General features: G+C 41.1%; 1 protein-coding gene across 1 annotated transcript in view; it reads right to left on the bottom strand.

Moving 5' to 3' along the window:
- The window catches only part of LOC126183460 (AP-3 complex subunit mu-1), a 141,365-nt gene that overhangs the window by 57,191 nt on the left and 61,744 nt on the right, over positions 1–22,430 (bottom strand). The window lies entirely within an intron of this gene.

The raw sequence follows: 22,430 nt of genomic DNA, 5'->3' as shown, positions 1-22,430 counted from the left end.
CACAAATGGATTATCAGGAAAAGTCTGTTTCCATAAAACAGGCAAGAAGTATAGCTCACAAGGAAGAAGTGAGGCACTGAAAGAAAACAAGCAGGAAGGGAGAGCAAGATTGGCTGTATGGTCACAAAACAAGATACATTAATTTTTACAGGTGTAATCGAGTGAAGTATCGGTTCACTTGGCAGATGATTAAAGCTAGCAAATTCAACAACTCTTCCGATAAAATGATTTTAACAAATCTGGATTTACTTCATGGCACTGTTACATTCCAAAGTTTGGAATTCAGTAGGAGTACCAATATGCCTACTTCATTATTTACACAAGCTCAACCTCAATTTCTTCTGTACTCATACCATCACCACCAAGTTATTACAGTTAAATATTAACTGAAAGATGAGGAACAACAAGTGGTCACAGGGACAAACACAGCTTAAACAAACACAAACAAGTCAGATAGTATAGTAAATTAATGGAAATTCCATGATGAAAATTACAAATAAAAATTGAGGGTTAACAACAACTCAACTGCTTGTGATGAATGAGTGGTCCATAGGCCCTCCTAAAGCACAGAAAAATTGTATCAGTTTTTGGTTCTCTTTCAGCAACACCACAACATGAGTTGCTGAAGTCACAGAAGACTTACACAGTGAGACTGTGTGTGTGTGTGTGTGTGTGTGTGTGTGTGTGTGTGTGTGTGTGTCATAGCTAATATACACACAACACCATGGCTCACAACGGTAATTTTACACACACACACACACACACACACACACACACACACACACACACACACAGTTCAAGAGGTGAAGAGGTTGAAACAATGTAAGATGAAATAAGAGGAATTATGCAAAGAGGAGACAAAAATTTAACAGTGATGAGGAGGCTGGAATTTAATAATATGAAAAGGAAGAGGCATGGTAGGAGAAGATGGATTGAGAGATGGGAATGAAAGAGGGAGCAACCTGTTAAAATTTTTCACGAAACAAAATTTAATCATTGTAAAAATCTGGTTGACGAATCACGAAAGAAGGTTTAATATGTGGAAAAAACACTGGAAGGTTTCGTATGTATCATATAATGGTAACGCAGAGATTTTGAAATCAGTGTGTAAATTGCAAAACATTTCAAGGAGCAAATGTGAAATCAGAACATAATATATAGTTATGCACTGTGGATTAAAACCAAAGAAATTGCAGAAAAAAGAAAAAAAAATAAGTAGATGGGGCCTAGATGAGTTGAAATCACCAAACGTTGTTGATAGTTTCAAAAGTAGCATTAGGCAAAATTTCCTCAGATTTCACGAAAATCTAATAACACCAGTATCTAAACAGTCAGATACTGAAAGGTGTGAGTATTATGGACTCATAAGTTCTGGATGTAAAGTAACACCTGCTGTCTACAGAAGGATGAAATGACTGACTGTAGCTGAGCTACTGGTAAAATAACAGTATGCTCTGGGGAAATGCAAGAAGATAGTTTGAAGAAAAGCAAATCCATATTTATAGAATTTGTAGATTTAGAGGTTTTGAAAATATTAGATGGAACACACTATTCAGTATTCTGAAGTTGTTATGGATAAAAATACAGGGAGCAAAAATTTATTTAAAACTTGTACAGAAAACAAATTGCATTTGTAAGGATCAGTGGATGTGAAAGGGAAGGAGCAGTTGAGAAGGGGGCTATATAGGTTTGTAGCCTACTCCCAGTGTTATGGTGCTGAGCAAGAAGTAAAGAAACTAAACAGAAAATGGAAAAGGAATTAAAGTTCAGGGAAAAGACGTAAAAACTTCAAGGCTCAGTAATAACAGCATAATTCTGTAAGATGACAAAGTACTCTGAGTATCAGCTGAAGAGTGGATAGTGTCTCCAAAAGAGATTATAAAATGAACATTGACAAAAGTAAAATGAGGGTACTGAAGTGTAGTCAAATTAAACTGTGTGATGGGGAGGGAATTAGATTAGGAAATGTGAAAAAAAGAAAAAAAAAACCAGATAAGTACTCTATTTGGGCAGCAAAATAAATGACAGTGGAAGAAGTAAAGTGGGTATAAAATGCAGACTGGCAATAGCAAGGAAAGCGTTTCTGAACATGAGAAATGTGTTTAAATCGAATTTAAATTGAAGTGTCAAGATGTCTTTTCTGAAAGTATTTGTCTGGAATGCAGGCTTGTACTACAGTGAAATACGAACAGTGTACAGTAGTGACAGAAAGGAGAATAAAAGCTACTGAAGCATGGCACTGTATAAGAAATGTTGAGGATTAGATGGGCAATCGGTGAACTAATGAGGAGACAGACTGTTGTTTGTGCTGGCAGATACAGTACACAGCCATACATACAGAGGGTGCCCCAAGGCATGACCAGTCTTTTGTGTGGCACCAAGCAGTTACAATCAGGTACCACAGAGAGGCACTTCATTAATGGCAACTACATTCTGTGGTAGGGGGAATCTCTTCCTGTCACCTTTATGTTGGACACCAGGTTAATTGGTGAAAGCAACGTGACTGGCAATGATGAGAAACATAAATGGCAATGTTTAATCAGCGACAAGTGCCCAATGTTTAATCAGCGACAAGTGCAAACGCCAAAACTGGTGATGAGTAGAAAAGCCACACCTGATTATTGATAGAAAAAGTGATAAAATAACTAGTGATGGGAAATAAAATACAACAGAACTGGCAACAAGGAAAACAAGGTTGCTAGCACAACATAACTGGCAAGTGCTTGTCAAACCTATGGCAATTGTAAGGATCAGTGGATGTGAAAGGGAAGGAGCAGTTGAGAAGGGGGCTATATGGGTTTGTAGCCTACTCCCTACATACTTTTGTATGGAACTATGAAACACATTCTGGTTGCTAACCCTTTTTTTTTCAGGGTGATAACAGAGAATTTCAAATAATGTTAAGAATTCCATTTTTACAGAAATGGTTCAATCTGATGTTCTAAAGTCCATGATGCTGCTGCTGAACAGCTATCCACCACCCAGGAATTTATTGTGGCCCATCTGCCCAAACTAGCAGGAGAGAAGGAACATGACCATGAAAAATTTATGATGTCATTGCCACCATTTCCAGCTTTTGACTAGAAGATACAATTCTGACCCAAGTATGTCTCCAGGAAGGAGTACATTTCATTATGCATCAATTATCAGGTGATGTTGAGCACAAAGTTTTTCTTCTTGCAAATGCTGGCACAGAAATTTTCATATTAAACCAAAAGCGATGCCCTGAAGTAGATCTGATGATGCTCCCCACTCCCATATACACTCAAATGCTAGCGTGTTACTTTGAGGCTCAAGTGCAAATGGCAGCAGCTAGGCATAAAATTTTTCAGTGCTTTGAGAAAGCCAATCAAGGATACAGGGACTAAACCTAAACAGAGATCGCAAATTTCTGCGTGAGAATGAAACGTGCAAAAAGTCATATGTTGTTTCTCTCATTTGTGACATGCCCATCATGTGCTCAGCTTACAATAAGTTTTAATCTGGCCACATAAACCGACATTAGTATCAGCTGACTCACTTCAGTATGGAGACACTAATGTGCTTGCAACCCACATGGACAGGCTGTGAGTGCGACTATGTGCATAAGTCACTGGGCAAAAAAAGACACAAGCAGAGAAGATTGTAAATAGCTTCAATAGACGAAAATTACATTTCTGTGCATGCTGTTTCTTAATCACAAGTGAGAAGGTTGTTTCTTCCGAAACGCACACTGCCCTTAATGGAAAAAAGAAAGAAAGAAAGAAAAAGGTCATAAATTTGAAGTGTGCAACACGAAGATAATCAGGCAACACAATAAAACGCAAAAGTACACAAAAGTGACTCATAACAAAAATAAAATTGATGTTCAAGATGAACATGAGCAAATCGATAAAATTTCACAGGCAAAAAGTAAAGTGAATGTTATTTTTCCAGTAAATGATACAGTTCTATTTGTGATGCTCAAAGTTACTCAGTGTCATTGAAGTTTCAAATAGACACGGGCTCTTCCATTTCTTTAATCAGTTCACAGGCATACAAAAAATTGGGAGCATCAGAACTATTTGAATTTCAGAGTTTGCTACTTGAAGTCAAGTCAGGATAAGATTATCCGTCAGCTGGCAGCACTGTAGTCAGCTTTAACTGCGAAGTGCAAATGGCTGCAGGAGAAACAAGACTCTTCTGTAGAGCTGCGACACTGATACATTGTCACAGAGATGTTTATGAAATTGCATTACATGACTGGTTGATGTGCGCGAGTGAAGTGACCATGCCCAACTGACAGCAACTGGCAGGGATCTAACAACGCCTCAACTATAGCAGCAGCTACCAACAACTTCCAGTAAAAGGTGAATTCTTAATAGATTTTGCATACAATTTACAAAAGAGACCAAATTTATAGTACTAAGCCCAAACAAATCACAAAAATTACTAGAAACAATTTATTCAATAAATTAAACTTAACCATCCATGGAGGACTGAATCAGATTCACACTGAATAGTTGCAGAAACTATTGAAACAACGTCATTTTTTATTAATCAACCGTACCATTAAAACTACGAAGTGCACATCATGAAGTGGAATGCTGTGCCAAAATTCTGTAAAGCACACAATATTGCATTTGTAGTAAAGGAAAAAGTGAAACAGGAACTTTGTCGCATAGAGCAGAATGACATTACAAAATCAATTACTAGCAGCTAATAGGTGACACCAATTATTGTTTTACAAAAACCGAATGCCATGTTGAGGATTTGTTCTGATTTCAAGGCAATAATGTGCAAGCCATAATACATGCATCTCAAATTCCAAAATCGAAAGGACCGATGTATACATTAGCTGGCAGTGTATATTTGGAACAAAGATCTCAAGCAAATTATGTGCTGTTCTTGGCCAAATTAAAGGAGCCACTTCACAAACTGTTATGGAATGGAACAACCTGTACTTGGAACAATGAACGCCAATGTGCATTTGACAAACTAAGAAAAGTTTACTAGGTACCAGATTTCTTGCCACATTTGATCCCAATAAAATCTTAATTATTGCAACAGATTATTCCAAATATGAGATCATCACAGACTTGTCATATAAACAATATTATTTCGGGAGGGTGATCATATTCACATCCAAAACACTGACAGCTGCACACAGGAATTATAATCAAACTGAAAAGAAAGCTCTTGCTGTTATCTTAGCTGCAAAAAAGTTTCATGAGAACATTTACTGCCAAAGATTCATTCTGCATATGGACCACAAGCTAGTGATAGCTACATTTGGACCAAATAATACTGTCCCTTCCAGAACAGCTCAATGCCTGCAGCACTGGGCAATGCTTTTGTCAAACTATAATTATGAAATTGTTTTCTGGTCCACACGTCAATATTCAAACCAGACTTGCTATAACGACTGTCAATAGGGCAAGATAAAATAAAACTGATTGTTCTGCTGATATATGACTGCTTCAGATGTCAGAAGTAAGGACACAGCTGAAAATTTTCCACTGAATTCCAACTTGATTGCAAAACTTGTGCCAAAGACCTTCAGATAAAAAGTTAACCTATCAATCAGAAATTAAATCATTTTGGAACACGAGACATGTTCTCACTATCTATAAATGTGTCATTCTGGTACATTCAGAATAAGAAAAGACACAAATGATTCATGAAATGCTGAAACTGAACGTGCTTAAAATGATACATTAATGTCATTGAGACATTGTACATGTCAAATGCATTGCTCCTGAAAGCACTGATGGAGATGTAAATAACACTTATGCAAGAAATACTGATCACTCCCCCACGACAATATTTTCTGTGGCCACAGGCATAAGGACACTCGTCATGTTTACATATTGACTATGCTGGACCATTTTTAGGAAGCTATCTGCCGACTGTCATCAATGCATTTCTGAAATTTCTGTATGTGATAAAAACTTCTATGAACACTGTCAAGAGCTGTCAAAATCAAAATGTTGGTACAATGGCATTAAATTTTCGTAACGGAAGTTCAAATTTTTTGGTTCAGAAATGTCATGTCAGATTTCCAAAACCATACTAGTTCACACTGAAGCAAATGGAGTTGCTGAAAGATTTGTGAGGATATTCACATTTCATATGATAAAATTTACCTAGCAGTACAATGATAATGCACTCCACATGATACAGAATCTACAGCAGAAAAATTGCATGTGAGATCCCATCATACTATAACATCAATACTAAAGTTACTTGTGCATCCACAAATCAAGCACTGACAACAGTCGAGACAAAAATTTTTTGAAGTCAAGGATCAGGTAATTATTACCATCTACATAAATGGAGAGCAGTAATGGGTACCAGCGAAAGCAATGCAACAGCTTGAGAACTTATTGTACAGTGTCCAAACTAATAATGTTATAACACTGAAACCCAGTAACCAAATGAAGCCATGCTACATGAATGCACATATAGGCAAAACTCTTGGTCCCCCCCCCCCCCCCCCCCCATACTCACATGACTCAACTGACTCTTGGGACCTGCAGTTGCAGCCAGCAGCCACCTCTGTCTTTGTCACTAGTAGCAGAGCTCAGTTGTAGCACAATGACAGTGTCCTAGACCTAGCTGGATATAGTATCCCACCACACAGATGAGAGGATGGATGACAACTGATTAGCTTGATCGACTGCCCCCTCACCGAGATTTTGGGTACAGTTTTCCATAGGTACCAAAGGTAAAAGACAGAGGGAGCACCATACTCTTATGTCGACAAGCACTGAGTTATGCGAAGCTAATGAAGTAGACAGATGCTGTGTCCGCCAGTACATATGGTACACAAAAAATGCAGAGGGCACTGCAACGCAAGGCTGTGTCCAGTATGGCACCATGTAGTTACGTTTGAACACTATAAAGGGTGCAAATGACAGACTATATTATGTATCTGCCTGTTATTCAAATAGTCCTATTCATTTGCCTCAATTATGATCCGCCACCATAGACAGCAGTCAAAACACAGACTACATCTTACTTCCACATGCCATAAGACAAATAGTTCACAAATTAACATTCACCCACCAAAATTACAGATTTAAGCAGATGCACAGTTCCACTCAGTCAGTTTCTCCATTGTCTCTTGGTGGCACAGTTCCTGTGTGTGTTTATTGACAGCCTGGACTTATCTCCTGTCACTGTCAGCACAGAGTGTATACACGGACAAGGAAAAAAAATTCCTGGATTTCTCCCGGATTTCCTGGTTAAAAATACACTTTCTCCCGAGTGAAAACATACTTTTTCCCTGTTAACTGACAGTATTTGTTCTCTGGGAACCGTATAACTTATCAGTCCTTTGAATGGTTATGGTTTTATACATGGGCATAGAATTTCCTGGTGCTTTAGAAAATGAATCACAGGGAAAAAAACACTTTTGAAAAGATCTTTAAAGTGCAGCAACATGTGCGCTGCATATTTTCGTATTACGAAAGTATAAATTGGAATTCCACCAAACACCGCATGTTACTTTCTGAGGCATTGAAATCGAGATTGCGATGCACTTTTGTAAGACAGTCATAGCTTACATCACGTGATCTCGCCAGCCGGTGACAGTGGGTATTCAGAGCTTAGGACATGTGACGTAGTCAGCTAATAGCAACATCACTGTTAAGTAGCGCGAACACACAAACAGAAAAAGTTAATGGTTTAAATTAATATACATAGTGTTGCTACACGAAAAGCAAAGCTTTCACATATAATATTGGTCTATAAGATTAATATACTACAAGAGAAGCTAAGCTTTCACATATAATTTTTGTCTTCTATGCGCGTATTACAATTTAAGATATATCACACAAATGTGCGAGTAAAATTTTTAATACCGACATAAATGTCTGATCTTCTGGGCTCGAAATTCATGTAAATGGCTTGTCATCAAAGAGTTGATTTTTAAATGAGAATCAAACGGTCTGTGCTTTAAGAAAGTCGTCGTACATTCTCGTGCATAGTTCAACTTGTGTAAAAGGAAATTTACTTTGATAGTAACGCTTTTCACACCGCCATTAGCAATAAATATTTTTCCCGCGACATGTTAGAAACAGGTTCATTTCTGCATCTGCCAGAGAGCGCCAGATGACAGGCGTCACCGAGCTTGCGCAGCTACGATGCCGTAGGGAGCCCATATGTTCGTACATGTAAAACATTAAAAGATCTTACATTATGTCATAAAAGAAACAAGTCATCAGAGGACACTCCAAGAGCATCGGAATTACGTGACTCATACTAAAATGTGCACATTTAAAATGTACATTTGTACGTCCAGATTACCAGTGAAGTAGGCTACGACCTGATATTAAGCTTTTCAATGTGGTTTATGGTATGTACAGTTTCTTGGAGTACCAATACTGTGTTATCTCATGTTTGGTTGTTTATTATGGCATAATGCCATACGGGCTAGAAGTTGAAAACGTGCACTTGAAATGCAGCGAACAGTGTGTGTGGAATTAAAAACTTCGTTTCAAATATATTGTGTGCCTCAGCGGAAAAGATTAATAAAAGAAAATTTATTTTGCAAACCGACAAAAATAACTTCATTGTTCCGCAAGGCAATTAATGCTTGACTGTCAGAAAGGTGAAAATAAAATAAAATCTGAAAGTAATAACACATTTTAGCCTTCCGTAATTATGTGAATGTATTTTAATTCACTTGATAGCTCCCAGCCACAGAAATCTGTTTTGTTTTCATATGATGTGAGAGCTGTAAACGAACAGGAAACAGCAAAATCACTAAATGTTAAATACAGTTCAGGTTGAGATTACCCACTTCTCCACTGTAAGTCAAAAGTCAAGACCGCCTCCGCCCCCCCCCCCCCCCCCCCCCCCCACCATCAAGCGTTTGAAATAGGACGTCAAAAATTAAAAAAAATCAAATTTTCAAAAATGTGTTCATTTTGTAGCACACATCTTTCTGAAGAGTCTGATGCATAAAACATGTGTTTGAGGAAATGTAGGACATGTTATTTGGTCTTAAGTGTGCCAAAGTGCAGTGCCCCACCTCTTAACACAGCATTCTCCTATCGCACGTCACTGATTTCGCTCTGTGGAATTGAAACATGTATATTTTGTAATGGATGCCATCAAACTATATTCAGGACAGTGGAAATTAAGATGTCCTGTGGTGCCTCTCCTGCTTACAGTCCGCCGGTTTGACATCCTGTCCCTCTTTTTTTAAAAAAAACTCCTCAGAAAATTTGCACTCTTTATTCCCTATCAGCTAACAACTTGCTGCTTTGTGTGACATAAAACTAAATATAGGATACATAAAACCAGTAAAGACATGAGACAAGCAAGACAATACACATTTCTTCAATCCTTAGCTCCTAGAATTTTTTTTCCTCTATAGTCTTGCTACAGCTTTACATAGCCTTCTTTCCTTTCTGCGAAAGAATCTATTACCTCATCAAAGTTCGTCAAATGTTTTGCTACATGAAAAATCGAAATGTCATTGTCTAATACGGAAAAAGCTGTTAATACAAATTAGACCCAAGACTGGTGTGGTTTCTCTATCTGATTACGTCTATTTTGTCACTGTCTGCTAGATAAAACAAGACAGGAGTTTCTAATACTGCAACAATTGTAACACACATCAAATAAACGAGACTGTTTTGACACAAATGGTCATTTTTATAACGGCAGAATATAATTCACAAAGTACCAATATCAAATGACTATTAAGCCTGCTACAAGTAAAAAAGCTTTATGTTAGGAAATAGTTTCACACTTCATTCATACGTTCCAGTTTCTCAAGCACGAGATCGAATAGCAGTAGTACAAAATTTTTAAATAAACTTGAAAACATCATATTGTTCCATAATTTGTGTGATGTCCCCATTTCTTCCCCTTCCTCATTCTAACAAAAGTCTTGTTATCACTAATTCTGTAACTATTCCTGCCAGCGAAAAAGTTTATTCGCCAGTTAACTTCACTAACTCTGACAGAATCATCGGTTTAGTTATCCCGCGATTATTCTCCGGTTAGGCATTGTGACATGTTCGGTACAACGTGTTTTCTGCGCTACTTCCAGAATAGAACTTAAAGTAGCTGCTAGACAGGGACTGTACAACTGGCCCTTACTAGTATAGCGATCTGGCCAAAAATTTTCTGTCAAACTTTTCATTTTCTTGGATACACCGAGACGGTAATACGTAATCTTTCTTGCCTGTTATTTCTTTATTTCCACTCTGGTAGTCTGAATCTATGGATTTCACTAGTAATTATAACAAAGCTCATCATTCGCAAATCCAAGCAACCACACAATCAGACAGCGGTTGGCATTCATCCGTTCAGCCATACTCCGCTCAGCTCGTATAGCCCCTTTTACCTGTAGGAAAGTTTGTTTATACATGCGACGAGGATTCTCCTGACAGAGACATCATATACACTATGCGCGCATTCACAAATCAACTTCATTCAGAAATAAACTTAGAATGTGTTCAAAAACGTTCAAAAACCAACAGGGATGCGTTTCAAAGTCATATGAATAATCGACAGACTAATGTGCGTTCGATGCTAGGCGCTTTGTGAAAAGCGCCTAGTGACCCACACAGTCACTCTACCTCAAACGCCATGAAACAAAGGAGGAATAGTGAAAGTTCTATAACTGGGATTAAAAAACAAGTAAAATGACATACAAGCTAAACCAATGCCACAGGGAAATGTGACTGGCTGACGACTTAAAACATGGGTGACTCAGTCAGCCTGTCCCCATATTAAGAATATCTCCTTGAATTTTTTGGAAACGAGTTGGACACATTATAAAACCTTAAAACTCTTAACCATATTCATCTAAATGTCACTTAGTACTGAATGAAAATCTGCTGCTGCTGCTGCTGCTCTCTGGTCTGACAATAAAACACAGTCTAGTAAAATGTGGAGCACAGTGATCTGTACACCATAAGTGCCACACACTGGAGTGTCCCCTCATCAGAGCAAGAAGCCATGCATCAGAGGGCTGCAGCCAATGCGAAGACAAGTAAAGAGGATCTTATCCCATCTTCGTGGCCAAAAGGAGGTACATCACGGCTGCACCAAAGACTTTAATAAAAGCAACTTATCATCTCTCACTTCTAAACACTCATATTCTCAACAACAAATGACTGTACCTCAACAGTGAGATGAGTGCACATACTGAACTGAGTGCGGATTGCGATGCCTCCTTACATGCTACATCTGTCCTTTTGTTGCCCTCAACACCCATGTGCCCTGGTACCCAGAAGAGAGAGACCACCTTCCCTACCCATTGTAGTTCGAGGACGGTGTCCTGAATATTCTAGACTACTTAATCTGCTGTGTACAAGTGTTGTAGAGACTGAAGGGCACTCACGAGTGCTAAATTCATTGCGTGTTCAGATTATCTAAGCACATCTCATCTGTTTCAGCGCCTACTTCTTAAGTAATAGAACCCAGTACATTGTCCTCAATGGTGAGTGTTCATCGGAGGTAAGGGTATCATCTGGGGTGCCCCAGGGAACTGTGGTAGGTCCGCTGTTGTTTTCTATCTACATAAATGATCTTTTGGATAGGGTGGATAGCAATGTGCGGCTGTTTGCTGATGATGCTGTGGTGTATGGGAAGGTGTCGTCGTCGAGTGACTGTAGGAGGATACAAGATGACTTGGACAGGATTTGTGATTTGTGTAAAGAATGGCAGCTAACTCTAAATATAGATAAATATAAATTAATGCATATGAATAGGAAAAAGAATCCTGTAATGTTTGAATACTCCATTAGTAGTGTAGCGCTTGACACAGTCACGTCGATTAAATATTTGGGCGTAACATTGCAGAGCAATATGAAGTGGGACAAGCATGTAATGGCAGTTGTTGGGAAGGCGGATAGTCGTCTTCGGTTCATTGATAGAATTTTGGGAAGATGTGGTTCATCTGTAAAGGAGACTGCTTATAAAACACTAATACGACCTATTCTTGAGTACTGCTCGAGCGTTTGGGATCCCTATCAGGTCGGATTGAGGGAGGACATAGAAGCAATTCAGAGGCGGACTGCTAGATTTGTTACTGGTAGGTTTGATCATCACGCGAGTGTTACGGAAATGCTTCAGGAACTCGGATGGGAGTCTCTAGAGGAAAGGAGGCATTCTTTTCGTGAATCGCTACTGAGGAAATTTAGAGAACCAGCATTTGAGGCTGACTGCAATACAATTTTACTGCTGCCAACTTACATTTCGCGGAAAGACCACAAAGATAAGAGAGATTAGGGCTCGTACAGAGGCATATAGGCAGTCATTTTTCCCTCGTTCTGTTTGGGAGTGGAACAGGGAGAGAAGATGCTAGTTGTGGTACGAGGTACCCTCCGCCACGCACTGTATGGTGGATTGCGGAGTATATATGCAGATGTAGACGTACAAGATTGCATATAATTCTGCGGCAAAGACAGTAAATTCTCAAAGCAGTCAGATATTGAGGACATGGACAGGGAAAACAACAGAGCGATCAAGGGAATCTCCCGTTTTGATCCACCTGTAAAGATAGCTTAGAATTGTGGTGCTGAGATAAAATGTCATAAAATAATGTATTAAAAATATATGCAGGAGTGAAACCCCTTCTTTATTTCACTAAATCTAAAATTACTCTGGGCCTCTGCAGTAACCAGGGCGGCAAGCAGCTAAAACCCAGGATCTGGGGGTGTACTTGCTCCATACCAAGTGACTCCAGCACACACTGCACGCAGAGCCCAAATGGCCTTGTTGCTCATGGACTATTGGAGAAAAGGTATTCCAGATGCAGATGAGCTACAGTATGGTACGCAGGCAAAATCTGTGCTTTGAGGAACTCACGTGCCTAACATACCATGGGGAGATGCCGCCGGATGGAGATTGGCAGTTCGCCTGCCTCAGAAAGGACTGCAATAGCTTGGAGTCCTTTGTGCACCACGCATGAACTCACTAAAGAGCTGTGAGCCCCCTTGGGGGCAGTGGGGGGGAGGAGGGGTTATGTGGCTGGTCCTATAAGCACCCGTGGCCAGCCTAATCCTCTCATGGTAGATAGCACCAATGATCTTCACATAAAAAGGCCTTGCTGATCCATACACTGTGACCTACACTCTAGCTGTGAACACATGAAATCCCTATAAAACTGGAGGAGACGTGCCTTGTCTGCTCCCTAAGACCTGTGGTTAAGCACCTTATGGTATCCAGTGCCATCTGGGTTCTGGATTTCAGGTCTCTCAGGTGTGGTAATCACGACAATTTGGAGGTGAAAATGAGGCCCAGAAACCTCACTGAGTCTTTATAACGTAGACAGGTGTCCATCAGCTAATTAAAAAATATGGCAAGAATGGTTAAAATGACACACACACACACACACACACACACACACACACACTTATCTGCATAAAACTGCAAACCCCTCTTTGCAGTCCACTCCTCTAGTCTCTGGACTTGGAAACAGACAAGTCGCTGTTGCAACACTGGAGGAGGAATAGAAAACTGCAAGAAAGCCTTTTACAAGGCTCCTTACAAAAAATGTTATACTATTTATGGATATGGCAAAGAAGGTAACACTTAAAACACTGAGGAACATTATTCTCCTGCTCAAAACGATCCAACAGTGACTAACTTGGAACCTAAAAAAACTACTTAAGACAGCAAAGACTCTATGAAGATGGGGAGGTGGTCACGAAAGCCCCATTGGTGCAGTTCCTCTAGAACACTGTCTTCAAGTAATGTCATACTCCTTATTAATGACAAAAACTATATCAAGACAGTGATGTTTACATAGGAAAGGCTACTGAACAGCCATCTCTAGCAGAGTCAGGTTGTCGACAGTGGACTGAAATCTCTGGAAGCCACAATGAGAGTGGCTAAGGATTTCTATGGTCTCCAACAACCAGACCTGAGAATTGCTAACCATTCACTCCAGGATCTTTTTGATACAGCTCCATAAGCCAACACTCTGGTAACTACTGGGACATGTGCGGGCCTTTCCCAGTTTTAGGAGAGGTATCAAAACTGCCTTTCTCCATGAGTTGGAGATGTGGCCTGTGCCACTTCAAATTAAAACATTCTAAGAGGATTTCTTTTGACACTGTGAGCAAATGTCAGAGCATGCTGTCCTGGATTTGTGACTGGGTGCAGTATCAAGAGTCTCAGCCAGTGCTGATTCCAGCTCTCACATGGAGAAAGAGCAGTTATAAGATTCAGAATTGTTGAATCTGAAGTCCAACTTGCCCCTATCTACAGTTGCATGGTAGTAGCAAAAAGTCCGACCTCGGCTTGCAGTGACATTCGTCATTGCAAAATTTGCAAAATGTTCTACCCTCGTCTACGCGATGTCTCCAGGTGTTTGGAGACACCCTCTTTCAGTACTGCTGCTGCTGGTAAACAACTGTGTTTACCAAAGTCTTTCTGATTGCTTACATTACTTTTTTAACACAAATGGAATTGTGAACAGTGTCTAGGAACACTTGCCATGACCTTTTCTTGCTCTTCTTAATTACATGTTGAGCCTTGACTCTCGGGACTCGAAAGGCTGTGAGGTTGTCCACTGTTGGGCATTATTTAAACTATTGATGAGCCACATACTTGTCCCAGGTTGCTGAGCAGCACTCATTGGTCCACCAAAGTACAGGTTGCCTCCTAAGATGCACTGAGGACTTTGGGATGGATAAGTCAGCAGCATGATGCATCACTCATGTGCTGTGGTCCACCCAATCCTGGAAGCTGTCAAGTGTTCAAACACAGCCAGCTGGCTGAGCAATTAGTGATAGGAACAACGAAAAGGAAACAATAGATTCATTCAGCTGTTGGAAAACATTTGGCTGTAGTTTTACATATCAGTTGAATTATTCATTCATTCTTTTGACTGAAACCACTCTGTGGGAACAGACAGAGACATATGTCAGTCTGTTGTCTTATTCAAACCTGGTGAGTGAAAGCATTCATATAACGGCCGCAACCAATGGAGACATCTTTCAATCCAGTGTCTCACACTGAGTGAAACCACTTAAACCCAGTGAAAACCACTTAAAACCCAGTGAAAACCACTTAAACCCTACCAGTGACTGAGTGGGTGGGTGAAAACATTCATATAACAGACATGGCCATGGAGATTAGTTTCATTCACCTGTTTTTGATTTAATGTGCACCAATGAAGCTCAAAATCAGTTTACCTATAACTGTAGAGAAATGTGATAAAACAAAGAAAAAATGACTGCTTACATGAAATCCTCTAAGTAGAAGAAGTACGTTTGGGACTAAAATTGGCAGAACGTGGAGGAAAAGGAGGTAACTCAATTATTTTCTTCAAAGAAAGAAACTATGTGAAACAATACAATGTCATGACGTCTGTACAATGTGGTTACAAAATGTAGCATACTGCAGACTTGCAAGGCTAAATTATAGCCTTTGATTTTTATTAAGGGGCAAGTGAAGCTTTGGAGAAGGAAACAAAATTGTGAGTTTGGGTAGTTTTAGGTTTTTAAAAGAAGTTTTGTGGTGAAAACAGGTGGCTGGTATTTGATAACTTTTTTATTTACATTTCACACATGGAGGGTAAAAGAAAAAATTTTGGTTTATGGTGTAATGATGATAAACAGGAAAACTTTCTGAACGGGTCTCTCACGCTCCTAAGGAAATGAAAAGAGATGACTTTCACCATAGGATACCATCATCCAGAATTGGGGTATTTTTTTGAAAGATGATAAAACTGTGTGTCTGGCTTCCAATTACCATAGAGCAGAAGTAATATTTGTCTCCAGACAGCAGGACAATGGTATTAAAATAAACATTCAATATTCTTCTGTACTAGAGGACTACAGTTGTAATACACAATTTGTGAACCATGCTGACAGACTTAAGACCTGCTTACGGGCTGGGAAGAAGATCCAAAAAGTATTTTTAACTGCTTATGAACTACACTGTGAGTTGCATAGGAAGATTCCGCTTCTGGAGTTTAGAAGAAATGTTGCTCATGGACTAGTGGGACACATGAATGCAACGTGTATAGGTTCCAGAGCTGCAAGCCAACATTTGACAGAAAGCAATGTGTGCAACAAAGGGCAGAAATTAGTCCCAAATGATGTAAAAGCAGGAAAGAAAGGCGTTAATTTTGTCACTTTTGCAGTGAACTGGGGAGGATCTGATGTGTGTAGTGAAAGACTAGTTCAATCTGGACCAAACTCAAAATATCTATTTTGAAGAGTCTCTCTCTGCTGCAACGAAAATGAAAATTTTTTTCTGAACTCCATTTAGTAATTGTGTAATAATGTTGTCATAATGTGTCATAATGTTGACTGATTTGTAGCCCCACCCCATCTGAATGGCTGGAAGGATGTACACCACTGCTGCATTCTGACTCTACGAGACGGAGCTTATCATCTGCCACTTCCAGTTAGACATCTTCCCATCATAGCATGATGCTGTACCTCAACGGTGAGACTATACGATGCAGGGGATGGCGCACTGAACTACCTGAAGATCAAGGCATGCCTCCTTGGTTGCTATAACTGCCCTTTTGTTCCTAGCAATACCAATTGTGCCCTGGCAGCCAGCAGAATGATACTTCCTTTCCTAGCCATTGTAGCCAGAGGAGGGCATCCTGGATATCTTGAAGTACTTTATCAGCTGGATACAAGCATTGCAGAGACTGAAGGGCACACAGGGAGTCTGAACAGAGAACTAATCTGTATGGCACATCTCATCTACTCCTGCACCCTCAAGATTGCTGGTAGTGAATTCAGGAGGCAACCGAATCTTAAGGACACGATCTAGGGAAACAACAGAGCAACCAACAGGGTGCCCCTATTTATACACGTCTGTCAAGATAGCTACATACTTGTGGTGCTCATTTAAAATGTTGGAAAATACTGCATTAAAAACAGAAACAGGAATGCAGTCTCTCCTGTATTGCACTAAATCTAAAATCACCAACTCCACAGCAACCAGGATGGCAGTCAGTTACAACACTGGATTTGAGCCTATGCATGCCCCACACCAAGGGGCTCCAGCACACACTTTGCACGGATCCCAAATGGTCTCATTCCCTACGGGCGTATCATAAAGAGGTGTTCCACAGCTGGACAAGCAATGGCATGATATGCTGGGGAAGTGGGAATTGCGAGGAGCTGACATGCCTGACACACCATTACAAGCTGCCACCAGATGGTATGTGGTGGTTCACCAGCCTCATCACAAACAATGTGTATAGTGCTGGTCCTTTAAATGCTCATGGACAGCCTGATCCCCTCATGGTGTAGAGCATCAATGATTTTCATGTATGAAGGCCTCGCCGATTTGTACACTGTGCACCCATAGTCCAGCTGCGATTGAAAGAAATACCTATACAACTGAAGCAGACATGCCCTGTCCGCTCCCGAAGACCTGTGGCTAAGACACTTCAAAATGTTCAATGCTTTCTGAGCCTTGCCTTCAGATCCTTCAGGTGTGGTAACCAAGACAGCTTGGAGTAAAAAAATGAGGCCCAAAAACAGAAAAAAGGGAGAACAGTGTTCCACATTCGCAATTCAGCTAAATTAAAAATATGAGAATGATTAAAATTTACACACAAACACTTCTCTGCAGAAAACATAAAACCAGTATTTGCAGCCCACTCCTCCAGTCTCTTCAATGTAAGCTGCAACTGACGAGTGCTGTTGCAATACTGGAGGAAGAGCAGAAAACTGAAAATCATCCACAAATAAGGAGCGTTGAACAGGATTCCTTATTGCAATGACAAAGAGGAACACCGTTCTCCCACTCTAAACTATTTGACAGAGCATCACCAACTCAGTACCGAAAAAAAAAAAAATGCTTTGATTAAAAAGGACCACATAAAGATGGGGAGATGGCCACAGAAGTCCCACAGGTGGAGCTGCCCTAGAGCAAGGTGTCTCGAAGTAGTATCATACACCTTACTGATATAAAAAAAATATACCTACGCAATGCTGTTTACATAGGAAGGCTGCCTCTGGCACGGTAAAATTGTCAACAGTGGATCAAAATCTCCTGAATACACAGTGAGAGCGACATAGGAGACACCTTGTCTCAAACATCCAGACGAGACGATAGTTAACCATTCACTCCATGGTTTTTTCCAATACACCTTGTTAAAACTTCACTCTGGCAACTACTGGGACATGTTCGGTCCTTTCTCATTTTCAGAAGAGGGATCAAAATTGCATCCCTCTATGAACTGGGAAAGCTGCCTGTCTGCCATATTGGATTAAAACTTCATAAGAGGATTTTGTTGGACACTGGCGTCAAGTTAAGCAGCATGCTGTATTGTATTTGGTCAAGACCGGGCGCAGTATCATGAGACACAGACAGTGCCGAATCCTGATCCCACATGGAGACAGGGCAGTTATAGGACTCAGAATTGTTAGACCTCAAGTCTAACTCTCTCCTTTCCATGGTGGCACAGTAATGACAAAACGCTGGATCCTGGATAGCAGTGGCAGCAGTCAGTGCAAAATGCTCTGCTTTTGTCTGTGCAATGTCTCCAGGTGGTGTTTGGAGACACCCCTGACCCAAAAATGCTGCTACACATAACCAACTGCCTTTACCAAAAATCCTCCTGATGGCTTCCCATACTGTAGTAAAAACAAGTTTTTTTTTTTTGTTGCTCTCCTTGATGATGCATCAAGCCTTCAGCCTCGCTAATCAAAAGACTGAGGTTTTCTGCCATCGCGGGGCTCTTGAACTGATAGAGCTCCATGCCTGACCTGAATGACTGAAAGGCACTGTTAAGCCCACAAGGGCACAGGTGGCCTCCTAGGATGAGAGGACTTTGGGATGGACAGGTCATTGGCATGGTGGATTCTGGTGTGATGTGGTTCACCCACTCCTGGAACGGCAAACACAGCCCACTTACCAAACATTGCCCAGTTGGCTCTGCTGATCATCCATCATGGCTGGGTCCTTCCAGAGAGAGCTCTAGCCACTAGATGAATATGCAGTGGGAAGTGGTCACTGGAATGAAAGTCGTCACTGATTTCCCACTGAACAGAGTCTGCAAACCCCCCCCCCCAATATGTGATCGGCACTGAAGTCTCCTAGTTGGGGAAATGGTCGGGGGAGTTGTTCTGTTAATACGTGGCAGAGTCAATCGCACTCTGTGGAGGTAAATAGAGTGAGCAAACAGTAATCCCCTGACACACATGAACATACTGCAACCGCTTGCAGGTCAGTAGCTAGGGGAAGCAGAGGACTGGTGCGCGTTATTAACAAAACGACCCCTCCTTTTGCCCTTTCTCCAGTCAGGCCATCCCTGAGATACGGTGTATAGCCTCTCAGGAAGGGGGCATCAGACGCTTTAAAATGCATTTCCTGTAAACACAAGCACAAGCACATGCACATTCCTGTGATAGCAGTTTCAGTTTCTTTGCGTGTGACCTGAACCCAGTAACGTTTCATTGCAGTATGGAAGCCATTTTAACAGTGAGGTTTTAGTCTGTCTTTACCTTCTTGTTCTGCCGTGGTGGTGAGACGGCAACAACAGAGGGGTGGTGGTGGTGGTGGTGGTGGTGGTGGTGGTGGTGGTGGTGGTGAGTGCCACTTGAGGGACTCACTTGTTCCCTCAGGCAAAATCGACGTCCGTACTGGCGATGGTATCGACCTCGTCAGATCCATCTGATGGCTAAGAGGCCGCACAGTACGACAACTTTTGAGTGGAACCTTATGGTCATTTGACCTTTGTCCCCAACTTGGATTTTGGGATAGTGGCAAGGCTGATTTAACAGTCTTCTAATGTCTGCCATGACGGTTTGCTATCTACACTGAATATTATGTTTGGCAACTTTCAATGCTTCAGTGATATAAGGACTGCGCTGTGGGACCTGCAATGTATGGTGGCGGCTGCATTTACAGGTGCAGGTAGATGTGCCCTCCTCAACTGTCAGTCTGAGTGCTAACACTAACCTTTTATACAGGCTGCTTCAATGCTGAGGCAAAAGACGTGACAAAACTTTGCGGCTGAATGGCTTTAAATTCCTTCTTCGCATCAGAGTATGAGAGACATTGGGTGACTAATTCCCTGAATCTTCTTTTCTTCAGTGAAGACAGGACGGTCCCTACTCTAAACTGGATGGGCCTGGGAGCAATTAGCACACCTTGGTGGGCCGGTGCATTGAAAACCTTGTTCGTGTGCCGTGCTGCCAAATCTTCCATATGTAACCTGACCACCACAAACAACAGTGGCGTGACTGAAGCGTTGGCACTCCTCCTACAATATACTATAGCAACTTCAGCATACTGAATCTCAGAATAAATGAAGCTGATTTTTGGAGTTCACCATCAACGCTCTCCATAACATTTGGGACTTCAGTCACCCTTTTACTTCCCAACAGTTCTTTTGTATCCATATCAATACTGTCCCAGCATGTGACAATGCCTTTAACAGTACTTAACACAGTGTGCAGTTTGCTGTTGATGGGATATTCTCCAAGTAGCTTGGCATTCAACAGCTTCTGTACTTGTGAAGCCTTCATAGCCTCAGGCAGGAGAGCAGCATTCTGCAGCCTCTTGATAGACTTGAGCTGCCCTGCAAGTCCCTTGAGAGCTTTATGGATACGGAATGGTAACAATTTTCTAAAAGAACTGCCCACATGTTTCATCACAACAAAAACATTATCTACCACAGGATGTGGTGTGTTACTTTGAGTAGCGCCACTGATAGAGATGACCCAGGTGGACTAGATGTATGAGGCCTCTTAGGATTGTGGGTATTAATTCTGCCCAACAGCGACCCAAACCATTGGGAGTAAAAACATGCAGCTACGGAAGAAAGTCCACCCAGAGCTTGCCTGGGTAATCCTTATACAACTGATGTACAGCAAATTCCCCAAAGGTTGCCTCATCATGGCTGTTCTATAATCCTTGCGATCCGAGAGTCAAGCCAAGATCCACATTCCCTTTGACACTCAATGTTCCACTGCTGCACTGCATGGTGGTTGCTGAAGCAAGCCCAGAGCTCACGATGCTTACCAGTCCCCAACTCAGGAACCCTGGGTCGCCAAGCCCTTACCCAGCAAAAGAATGCTGAGCCCCTGAAGGCAACATAGAGGTAGGAAGCAGCTGTCACTTTAAGTATAATGATAAATCTATAGACTCTGTAGTAAACATCAAGTTTTTAGGGATTAACATTGTTTGTCTGCTAACATGAAGTGAACATACAAAGATACTGGCAAAAAGAATGTCATCAGTATATTATGCTCTTAGGGTGTTAGCATTAGTTTGTTACAGCCAATGTCTTGTGGTGACGTACTATGCCTACATACACTCTTTGCTAAGGGATTTTTTTCTGAAGATCATGGGCACACAACATGGACACAGTTACTAAACTGCAGAAAAACCATAACAATAATAAATGGAAATAATAGTCAGGCTCATTGTTAAGAGCTATTTATAAAAGTGGGCATCCTTACTGCACCAATAGAGTACATATACCAATTTGTGGTGCATCACACAGCTATCAGGAAAAATATTGATAAATACTGCACTAATAGCTCTATGCATAATCATGGAACAACAGCCAGTTTGGAGTTATGTTTACCCAGGCAAAGCAAACAAAAAACTCAAAACAGCGTTTTATACCAGGGAATAAACCTGTATAACAAATTGCAAAAGGAAGTGAAAAGATTACTAAAAAATATTTGTTTAGAAACACAGTGCCTCACACCTATCGAAGTCAGCAACTGGGCCACATGACAAGCATGAAAGTGCATCAATGTTGGAGTGCTGTGCGGTGTGCTGATAATGGATCTCATGCACTGAGGTGACAAAAGTCATGAGATACTTTCTAACATCATGTCGGACCTCCTTTGCCCAGTGTAGCGCAGCAATTTGATAAGGTATGGACTCAAGTTGTTGGAAGGCTCCTGCAAAAATACTGAGCCCTGCTGCCTCTATAGCCGTCCACAATTGTGAAACTGTTTCAGGTGCAGGATTTTGTGCACAAACTGACCTCTTGATTACGTCCCATAAATGTTCAATGGGATTCATATCAGGACATTTGGGTGGCCAAATCATTGGACTGAACTGTTTAGAATGTTCTTCAAACCAATCACGAACAATTGTGGGCCAGTGACATGATGCACTGTCATCCATAAAAATTTCATCATTGTTTGGGAACATGGAGTCCATGAATGGCTGTAAATTTTCTCCAAGCAGCTAAGTCTAAACATTTCCAGTCTATGATCAGTTCAGTTGGACCACTGGACCCAGTACATACCACATATACAGCCCACAACATTATGGAGCCACCACCAGCTTACACAGTGCCTTGGTGACCTCTTGCATCCATCGCTTCATGGGGTCTGGGCCACACTTGAACCCTACCGTCAGCTCTTACCATCTGAAATTGGGACTTATCTGACCAGGCCATGGATTTCCAGGTGTCCAGGGTCCAACCGATATGGTCGCGAGCCCAGGACAGATGCTGCAGGCAATGTCGTGCTGTTAGCAAAGGCACTCGCGTTAGT

The sequence above is a fragment of the Schistocerca cancellata genome, chromosome 4 (assembly GCF_023864275.1).
Source record: "Schistocerca cancellata isolate TAMUIC-IGC-003103 chromosome 4, iqSchCanc2.1, whole genome shotgun sequence".
NCBI classification, from domain to species: Eukaryota; Metazoa; Arthropoda; class Insecta; order Orthoptera; family Acrididae; genus Schistocerca; species Schistocerca cancellata.
This window is presented reverse-complemented; position numbering and strand designations above follow the sequence as displayed.